Below are 7,496 nucleotides of genomic sequence, written 5' to 3'. Positions count from 1 at the left end.
TCAGGACATGCGTCCAGGTTGCAGGCCAGGTCCCCAGTAGGGGGCGTGCAAGAGACAACCACACATTGATGTCTCTCTCCCTGTCTTTCTCCCTCCCTTCGCCTCTCTCTAAAAATAAATAAATAAATAAATATTTTAAGTAAAGATTGGGTTCCTAGTCTAGATAGCCGATAGTACCTTTGTGTATTCAAAACATTCCTGAACTGGCCTCAAAGAGCCTTGTGTCTCACTGCTGTGAACTAAGTCCCAGGACCTCTTAACCTGAAATCCGGGTCTAAGCAGCAGAGGGAGACCTCCTTCGCATCCAAGGAAGAAGGCGCGCTGACCACTAACTTTTCCGGGGGGACAGAGAGGCAAGTTGGTGCTCAGACTGTTAGAAAACGTCAAAAGCAAAAAGCCGAGGAAGGACATTATTGCGTTTCCTGACTAATGGCCTCTGACACAAAAATTCTGTAGAAAAAAGATCCCTTCATTCTTATTTAAAGCAATCTAGGTCACGCCCCCAGGGAAGGACCGCCAGCTAACAGAGAGAACGCCCCTCTCAGACTGAAGTGAAGTGGGTGTGAAACTTTCATGTCATGAATCTGAGACATTTTTTCTTTATATTATTTAAGTCTCAAAGTTAAGAGCATTGTTATTTTTCAACAATAGAACCATTTTTTAACGTGACCACACTTGGAGGTAGGGTCTTTTTTTTTAAATTTAATTTATTTATCTTTAGAGTGGAAGGGAAAGAGAGAGGGAGAGAAATATCAATGTATGGTTGCCTCTTGTGAGTCCCCTGCTGGGAACTGGCCTGTAACCCAGGCATGTGCCCTGACTGGGAATCGAACCTCGATTGTGTGGTTCACAGGCCCACGCTCAAGCCACTGAGCTGCACCAGCCAGGGCTGAGGTAGGGTCTTTCAAGGGGTGATTTGGTTAAAATGAGGTCGGTCGTTGGGACAGGTCCTATTCCATGTGACTGGTGTCCTTCTAAGAAAAGGTGGTTGGACAGAGGCAGCACAGAAGAGAGACCCTGTGAGGACACAGGAAGACATGGCCGTCTGTGTGCCAAGCACAGAGGCCTGAGGAGAAACCAGCCCCGTCGACACCTTGATTCCGGACTTCCTGTCCCCAGGACTGCGAGACAGTGAATGCCTGTTGTCCAAGCCACCCAGGCTGTGGCACTGTGTTCCAGTGGCCTGAGCTGAGTAATAAAGCCTGGGGGTTCTCTGATGAAAGGGGGGGCCGCCACAGTGTCTGCAGAGTGCAGTACCTGTCCCTGCCACGTGTCCCTCTGCCTTTCCCGGGACCTGTCTGTCAGGGGCGCAGGTGGAGGTACAGGCCTACTTCCCAGGTGTCTGCAGTGCAGACCCCCACAGTCCATCAAGACCTGACAGACAGCACTTCCTGGGCGGGGCTTCCTTCACCTGCCCTGAGAGGAGTACCTGCTCCCTGTCCCGACTGGTAGTATCTTGTACCAAACTCTGTTGGGGTTGTTACACAATATGATGCATCACAATGTTTTTCTTTAAAATGTTCATTTTATTGCCCTGACTAGCGTGGCTCCGTTGGTTGGGTGTCATCCTGCAAGGTGAAAGGTCGTAGGTTCGAAGCCTAGGCAGGGCACCTGCTTGGGTTGCCGATTTGGTCCCAGGTCAGGGTGCCTGTGAGAGGCAGTTGATTAATGTTTCTCTCCCCTGTCTCTAAAAGTAAATAAATAAAATCTTTAGAATGCCCATTTTATTTTATTTTATAAAAATAAATCTTGCTTCTAAGTGCTACTTTTGTGAAATCGTCTCAGGAACCAAATTAAAAGCTTCCTGTAATGCCCGGAGCCCACAGAACACCTTACATCGGAGTCTGTATTGAAAGGATGAGGGGGCGAAACAAACCGTGAGTCTGGTTTAGAAACTATACTCGAAATCAGTCCACTTGCTTTATAGCCCTGCCTCTCGTTTGCAGGAGGCAGATTACCTGGGCACAGCAGAGCAAGAAGACTTTGGACCTGCCATCCCCCCAAACCTGTTTTTCTTCTTTAAAGATCTTCACGGAAGACTCTAAGGTGATTTCCTGCAGGTCACGTGGGGCATGTGGGGCCTTCTGAGCCGGAATCTTCTCTCAGATAAAAATGCACGTGAAGCACCCGAGTTTGGAAGGTCGGGAACAGGGACAACAAAATACCAAGCATTCACTGAGTGCGTTCCACACACTAGACCCTGCGAAGTCTCCAAGGTGACATGACTCAGCCAGGGTCCCACGCCCAGAAGCCATGAGCTGAGACTTGAACCTGCCGCCTCCAGGACCCAGGCTCTTACTCACTGCAGCCTTGAGGAGGCCCAAGGAGGGTGACCCTGGGGCCCGGTGTTCGTTGGGCGGTTCTGGTTGTTGCCTGGGGTCCTAGCACATTTATTTCACTCTGTCGTTCTGCCCTGGACCTGCCCCACAGGGCAGAGCAAAGGGCAGGAGGGACGGAAGGGAAATGTGCCCTCAGAACAAAGCCGCCTGTGTTTGCTAGAGGCAGGTGTCCAGCCCCCGCTGGAAGATGTGGGCATTTTGTGGGGTCGTTGAAAACCTCATAATATCCCCGCCTTGGTCATTTTTTGTCCCCCACCCCAATTCCTTTGGCTGGGGGTCAAAGTCAAGGCTTGGACTCAAAGCAAGAGGGTCGGCTCCAAGGACCTCCAGCTGCCTGCTGTCCTGTTCTGCGCCCAGGAGGGGCATCCCTCCTTTACTGTTTAAATAAATTATTATGGGATTTTCAAAGACACAAAGATCCCTTCATGTACTTAATGCTCATCTTCAATGATTTTGCCTTTTCCCATCTACCCTCTCCTTTTCCCTAGCTAGAGTGTGTTTAAATCCGTCTCTAGACTTCATGTCATTTCACCCACAGACGCTCCTATTTGTCAAACAAAAACAAAACGCAGACTTAGTAGCTCAATCAAAGGATGGCTACAAATGTGTGGGGCACTATTGCCATAGTGAGAACTCTGACCAATCGGTCTAGAACCTTCTGAAGAGCTGTGCCTAAAGAGGTGCCTTGTGTGTGTGCATGTAACGGAAAGGAGTAAGCCAGGTGAGAAAGAGCCAGCGTGGAGTCTGAGCTGAGACAGCAGATGGAGCGGGTTCCCCACCAGCCACCTGGTCTTGGGAGGCGCCTCCGCTGGCTCAGGTGAGGCTGGCAGGGGAGGAGGGACACTGTTCCAACAGCTCAGTGGGGACAACAGTCTAGATCAGCACCGATGGGGCAAGGGAGGGGGCGCAGAGGGCTGTGTTGGGCTTGCCCTGGTGAACAGGGAGCTCGCAAAGTCTCACGTAGATCACATGGGACAGGGGCTTCTCTGCAGTGAGCCGCCTTCCTGAACACAAAGGGGGGGGGGGGGGGGGAGCTGTTTTTTAACTTTTACTATTTTCCAAGGTCATGGGGTTTGGAAAGTTCAACAGTTCCCATTAAAAAATACATACACACACTCAAACATATACTTGTATATCAAATCAGGGCTTAACCACATCATCTTAATATCATTAACACACTCAGTATCATTCATACATAATTCCTTAATCTTGCCTACTTTCCAGTCCATATTGAATTCCCTCCCAGTTGCCAGCAGGACCTTCATTCTTGGTTTTTGGGCATGTGTTGCATCTCGTTGTCACCTCTCTGAAACCTCTTTTCACCGGTAACAGTCTCCCCACCCAGCTGTCTGTTGAACACCGGGTCGCAGTGTTGAACAGGCCACGGCTCCTGGGCCAGCACTGGGAGCTGTGAGAAATGCAGAGTCTCAGACTGCGCACCTCCCGCCCCCACCCTGCCACATCGGGGTTCACAGTGCACTGAGTCCCGGGGGGAGCTGGGTCCCCCAGTCAGCATTTGCGCAGCACTGCTGTGATTTGGGTGAGACACCCTTCCCTGTTTCCTGTAAGTCCTGCAACCCTACAGCCTGTGCGGAAGCTCCATGGCCCCCAGGTCCAATGATACCACAAGGAGACCCCCGTCGCGCTGGCTACCCTATGCCCCACACCTGGAAGCATCCGGTGTCTGGTGCCGCCACTGTAGTGATCTGCAGTGGGTCAGCAGGTTCAGATGTCACCTTTGTCCTTCCACCACCTGCAGTTTTATGACTGTCACTTAGATAGTCTGTTAGCCTTGGGGGGATGGACACCCCTAAGAGCTCTTATAATCAGGTAACTAGAACCGCCATTCCTGTAGGCCCAGGGGCATCTGTTGGGTGGTGACTCCAGACTGGGCTGTGGGTGGCCCTGGAGGTCCTAGGCCAGTTCAGCATGTCCTCCCCAAAGGAGCTGGGTCCCCTGTGCAGGAATTCTCACACTGCCAACTGGCCGGCCCCTTGCTGCCCAGAGGATTTAGTGCTGCAAAACGGTTCACCACACAGCTTCACCCAGAGCACCTGGGAGAGAGGTGCTGGGGAGACCAGGAGTGAGCTGGTCACCCTCCACACAGACGGCACGATCGCTCTGGGCTGTGTGTACAGTTGGGTTTCCTTTCTCCAACATGACCTGTCCACCATGGATTGTCACAACTGCCAGCTGACAAAAGGGAGCCGGGCCAGGAAGGTGCCCAGGACACTCAGCACTGCGCACATGCAAGCAGCGGAGGTACACCAAGGATGCAGGGAGCTGGGACAGATGTGGGGGAGGGGATGAGGGTGTGCTGGGGGAGAGGGTTCCAGCAGCCCTTGGACCTCCTGGAGGCCTTTCTAGCTCCACCGCCTTCTGGCTGCCGCTCATCCTTGCCTGCCCTTGGCACCGGTCCTTTCTTTCTCTGTATCTTCCCTTCCACTCTTCCTGGAGGGCAGCCCCGCTCTTATCTAGCTTACTCCTGGCACAGAATCCTCACACTCTAGTTTTATCTGGCTCCAAAATAGACTAGGTCTGGGGTACTGCCATCACACTCAAATTTAAGGCATGGATCCCGTGGTCTGCGTTTCCCAGCAGGGCATAGGGCATTGAAACAACAGGCCCGGGGCTGTTCTTCAAGGCTCTTGTGAAGAAGTGAGTAGGAGGGTAGTGAGGAGGGAACCCTGATTCCTATGCTTCAGGAGAAGGGGAGGGATTACAGAAAAGAGGGGCCTTGAGGAAGCAAGAAGTGTCTGTTAGGACTGCCAGGCAGAGTGGAAATAATAGCAGTTTGGAGGCATAAGATGCTGAGTGCAAGAGAAGCCGGGACATGCTTGCAGAAACAGTGACAGGAAGTAGGAAATGGGTTCGGACCCCAGAGAGAGGTCAGAGAGGGAGGGGTGTTAGGAGAGTCATTTGAAGGAACAGACCAGGGGAAGAACAAGAGGATGGGGGTCTGAAGGGATTGGGGGAGGTCGCTATGTGCTTGTTCTGCTTGGTAAGGCCCAGCGGAGGTACAACAGTGTGTAAGCATGTGCTACCCTGTCTGTGGACTTGAGCCTGCAGAAAAAGGAGCATTGTTGAGAATGTGTCAAGAAGGTCAGAGCATGGATTCGGGGTCCTCAAAAGAAGTGACACTCTTTCAAAAGCGAAATGCCATGAACTGAGCTGAAAGCTTGAAGAATGCTCCCAGAGCAAGCCCCTCGGAAGGCTGGCAGAACTGGCGTTTGGGTTGCGCTGCCTCAAGCACTGAAGTTCCTACAGTCTTTCAGGGTTTGGGGAAGCATGGGAATGGGCAGACCCATGTCCCCAGTTTGGGGGGCAGGTGAGTTCCACACATCACTTTCCAGCTTCCTTGTTTAGCCCTCTGATAGAACATTCCTGAAAAACTAATATTAAGCGCCCAGCCTGGTTCATAAAAGCCCTGGCAGATGGGGAGTGGAATGCTGGCAACATTATTTCTATGACACATAGCAGTGGCTTATGGGTACTTTTCTGGAGAAAGAACATTTGGAATCCCAGAAGGACTTTTCCTCAGAGGTGGGCTGGCCAGGGTGGAGCGGGGTCCCTGGCACAGGAAGGTGGTCATGTGACATTTGCAGAGGCGTCTTTCTGGTTTGCCCGATTGCATACTGTTCTAAGACCATTAATTTCAAAAGGACCCTTTGGATGGGGAGGACTGAGGCTACAAAAGTACCTCAAATATTTAACTATCTTAAATCCCCTTTCATCTCACCGCGTCTCCGATGCAAAATTCAAAACAAATTTTCCACGGCCTCTCAGATGGGATGGGCAGTTGAGGCACGGTTTGCAGCCATAACAGTGAAGTCTCAGGGTGAAGGTGAGCAGGGAGCAAAGCAGCCACAACGCGGAAGCCGGGCAGCCCTGCAGTGTCAGGGGAGGAACGGCTGCTAGCGGCTTTTGTCTGGTGGTGCTTTCCCTCCGCAGAACGAGGCGGATGAAGCTGTGCGATCACAGTGCTGTTCATTTGCGGACAGTACTGGGAGTTGACTCATGCTCCCAGGATTCTGGGCACAAGCACCGGGGAAGCTGCAGTCGGAGGAGGGAGCCCTCACTTCTGCCGTCCGGGGATTGGTGCAGATGCCTGAGCTGTTAACCCGGTCACCCCAGATGGCAATCCTGCAGGGCTCGGCACTGCCATTCGTCTGTTGCGCTGTGACAGCCACACGGCCAGCCAGTTCTCCTGAAGCCGTGGCTCGTGGCAGGGGCAATTTTCCCAGGCCCGGCTCCCTGCAGGTGGGGTTGGAAGGGGCGACGAGGCAGGAGGGTCTGGAACCGACCCCCCTCCTCCACAGATCCGGTTTGGGGAGGCAGGAAGGGGCAGGACAGGTTCTCAGGTCTGACCTGTAAGCTGAAGGAGAGCAAATTCAAGCAAACAAACAAATAACAAGACTTGCTTTTTCTGCATAAAGCAGATTTAAAAAGGGGTCATGAATTAGAACTCTGGCCTTTGGACCTACTGGTCACTGAGGTTTGAAGGAATCTCGGAGGAATTCAAACTGGGTTCATCTCTTCCAACCTTTACTCAAGGCCTACGAGGCCTGGAGGTTGAGCGGAGGCGCCGCCAGTCAGTGCAGCCAGCTCTTCTGCGCCCCGGCCCCCGGTTCCCCATCCCCCTCATCCCCCTCATCCCGTACCCCGGAGGCATCTGCCCTCCACCCGCCGCTGGGTACCCACCTCCTCCTGCCCCGCGTCCCCTCATCACATTCCCCAGGTCGCCCTCATTCTGTCCCCTTTGTCCCCAACAACCCCCGTTCCTACCCAACATAATCCCACCCAGCACCAGGTCCCCCCATTCCCCAGCTCCCAGTGCCTCCTCCCTTCAGGCCTGGGGAGGGAGTGGTGGGCAGGGCTACCACTCGCTCCCAGCCTCCAGCACACTCCTCCAACTGCGCCCTCGGGAGGAACCGCGGGAGCAGGTGCAGGCCCCAACCGCCCCTCCCTCCCTCCTCCCGGGCCTGCGGATTCCAACACCACGCACTCTCCCCTCCCCATTCCCCAAGCACTGCCTCCTTCTCCCTTGCCCCCCTTTCCAGCACCGCCCTTCCCCCTCCCTCTGCCCCAGTCCCGCCCCCAGCACCGCCCCTCCCCCACCCGAGTGCCTCCCCCCCCCCCTCCCGCCGCCACCTCCCT

At 53.7% G+C, this 7,496-nt stretch overlaps 1 long non-coding RNA gene across 1 annotated transcript; it reads right to left on the bottom strand.

Moving 5' to 3' along the window:
• Positions 1-1,537: 1,537 nt before the first annotated feature.
• LOC128626631 (uncharacterized) lies at positions 1,538-6,934 on the bottom strand. Its single transcript, XR_008390619.1, has 3 exons — positions 6,079-6,934; positions 3,557-3,747; positions 1,538-1,687 (listed from the first exon to the last, which is right to left on the bottom strand). It is a non-coding gene; the product is annotated as an uncharacterized LOC128626631 (long non-coding RNA).
• Positions 6,935-7,496: the final 562 nt, after the last annotated feature.

The sequence above is a fragment of the Artibeus jamaicensis genome, unplaced genomic scaffold (assembly GCF_021234435.1).
Source record: "Artibeus jamaicensis isolate MK-2021 breed Jamaican fruit bat unplaced genomic scaffold, CSHL_Jam_final scaffold_833, whole genome shotgun sequence".
Lineage (NCBI taxonomy): Eukaryota > Metazoa > Chordata > Mammalia > Chiroptera > Phyllostomidae > Artibeus > Artibeus jamaicensis.
The sequence above is the reverse complement of the archived record's forward strand: the minus strand, read 5'-3'. Positions and strand labels throughout refer to the sequence as shown.